This window comes from Tamandua tetradactyla, chromosome 10 (genome assembly GCF_023851605.1).
Source record: "Tamandua tetradactyla isolate mTamTet1 chromosome 10, mTamTet1.pri, whole genome shotgun sequence".
Lineage (NCBI taxonomy): Eukaryota > Metazoa > Chordata > Mammalia > Pilosa > Myrmecophagidae > Tamandua > Tamandua tetradactyla.
Genome location: NC_135336.1, coordinates 77016800 through 77019508, shown reverse-complemented (window position 1 = coordinate 77019508; position 2709 = coordinate 77016800). Strand labels below are relative to the sequence as shown.

At 39.6% G+C, this 2709-nt stretch overlaps 1 pseudogene; it reads left to right on the top strand.

Annotated features, from left to right (window-relative positions):
- Window positions 1–1290: 1290 nt before the first annotated feature.
- On the top strand, window positions 1291–2368 carry LOC143648001 (uncharacterized; annotated as a pseudogene).
- The last annotated feature ends 341 nt before the right edge of the window (window positions 2369–2709 follow it).

Sequence of the window (2709 nt, the reverse complement as noted above, 5' to 3'; positions counted from 1 at the left end):
GATTTCTTTGTAAACCTACAACTTCACTAATAAAAAAAATGTGGTCAATTCTTTTATTCAGAGTCTGTATTTGTAAATTTATCTACTTGCTAAAATATTTTTGCAACCTCCAAGTCAATATAATGTTTTCATGATCATTTTCGTACGTGTGCACAGCAGTGAAAAATTTGAGTTGTCCAATATACATGCCCCCAGCTAAGGTCAAAGAAATCAATATTCTGCCTCATTTCAGCTCTTACACTATAAAACAAGTATAATTTTCACAGTATATTTAGTGCCACTACTTTTGAATTTTTGCAATTTGTTGTTGATTTCTCTGTTTGAAGTAGTGTTCAGTATAGTGCTGATGTTCTTTCCTGGAATCCTAAGCACAAAAGTTTTTGATGTGCCTTATATGCTTTTAATCAGGTATGAGCAAGTTATTGTTGGCAAGACTTCAATATTAATGAATCAATGCTATCCATTGTGTAATGTGTCTTTACACAGATAAAAAAGAGTTTGTGTTTTAATTGGCTAATAAAATTGTTGTGAATAGAGACTTGCAGGAATCTAACTCTGTGTTTCTCCTAGGCATGATGGTTCAATATTTTCTAATTCGTATTCAGTGTTTGCAGAGACTTTATAGAACATAACTTCCTCAAGTAACAAGAATAAACTGCATTCTATGCATTGGAAATAGCATATGAGAGAGTCAGAAGTGAGTGAGAACATGGTATGTTCAAAGTACGTTCACGAAATAGTAAGGAATCAGAAGTTTTACAGGTTGGTAGAGAGAGTGAAGAAGAGAATGATTGAGAAGATGAAGTAATCAGGGAATAGGGTTGCAAATATGTGGAAAAGTACGTTCTTTATACTGAACTCCATGGGGAAGTAATGAAAGATTTTTAAGCATAAGGGTGTCACGTACCATTTGCTATTTTGTCTTTTGATGAAAGCCCTTATCCTCTACAGAAAAAATGAAAAGAAAGAGAATAAGATAGAAAGCGATGCCAGGCGTCGTCACCGTCAGTGCCTGAGGCTGGAGGACAGAGGAGACTTTTCCATTACCAGTGCCAGCTGTGTGGCCTGTGAAGACTTTGCTCAAGAGTGAAAATACGAGCTGCGCCACGGGCAACACCATCGTCGTCCCCTGCACTGCGGGCCCGGGCCCCAGCGGCCGCAGGGTGGCAGAGCCTGTGGGGAGGCGGCGGGGGTAAACCGACTAATGTGTCCCGAGCGCTAGCTCTGAGCAGATGCCTCTTTGGTATCCTAGGCAAGATCACAGGAATCTGTGCACTGTGATTTCTGTCTCTGTTGGCACCAGCAAATGCACTGGCAGGTCTTCCACCTATTGATGGACTCCTGTCTACTCCTAATCCATTTACTCACATTGATGCTGTTCTATTGGCTCCTATGGAGGCTCCTACTCTCGGACCCTTGATCCTGCCCTTGCACTTAGACTTCCTGGCATAAACTGGAACTCTCAGCCTCTTGCTGCAGATAACTTGCTGAAGCTTATGAGTACTGTTGATCCTAAGTTGAATCATGTATGTGCTGGTCTTGTTTCACCAAGTCTGAAATCAGATACTGCTAGTAGAGAAATAGAGGAAACCATGAAAAGAGTATGAGAAGCACAGTCCCTAATTTCTGCTGCTATAGAACCAGAGAAGAGGGAAGAAAAACAAAGGCATTCAAGGTCAAGATCATGTTCTAGAAGGAGAAGCAGTCCCTCATCTTCTGTTCACAGGCAATCAAGAAGCAGACTGAGAAGGAGATCACAGTCCAAGTAAGGGGTAGGCGATGAGCCAAAAGTCCTAGACCAAGAAGATCTCTTTCCAGAGAAAGAGGTAGAAGGTGGAGAAGTACATCAAAGACCAGAGACAAAAAAAAAAAAGAATACAAAGAAAAGAAACGTTCCAAAACACCACCAAAACGTTATAGTACAGCCAGATGTTCTAGAAGTGCAAGCAGAGAGAGACAACAAAGAAGAAGCAGGAATGGAATGAGATCTCCTAAAAAGCTCAGGTTTCCTAAAAGAAAATTGTGTCACTCACCATCCCCTAGGAGACATGAAAAAGAGAAAAAGAAAGATAAGGACAAAGAAAGAAGCAGAGATGAAAGCGAATCATCAAAAAATAAGAAGTATAAAGGTAAGGAAAGGATCAGGAAAAAAAATCAGAGAGTGACAAAGATGTTAGAGTTACACGAGATTATGAGGAAAAGGAACAGGGGTGTGACAGTGAAAAAGAAAAAAAAAGGAGAAGAAACCAACAGAAGCAGAATCCCCTAAAACAAAGGAACGGTCTGTGGAAAAGGGAACTGGTGATTCACTAAGAGAATCCAAAGTAAATGGGATGATCATGAAAGAGACATGGATATGAGTGACTGAATATTGCCTCTCTAAGGAATCCAACTGTACACACGCATCAGTATCATTCCTTTGCATGATTTCTTAATGCTGTATTTGTTCATCTCAAACCTAGATGTATACAGCTCTGAGTTATAAATGGTTATAAAACTCCTGATACTGATATTATTTACATCACTTTTTAGAAAATGGTACATGGGTAATCAACTCTTGTCACGGTGAAATCTGATTGAGTAATCAAGCAGTTTTACTGTCCTGGTGCTGCTGCATAACAAAAATGAAAAGCTGCCGGCATCTCTAGTAGGCATGGATTGCTTGTGTTATATGATCTCCTTTATTAAGTAAGTTCACTTACAGTATTT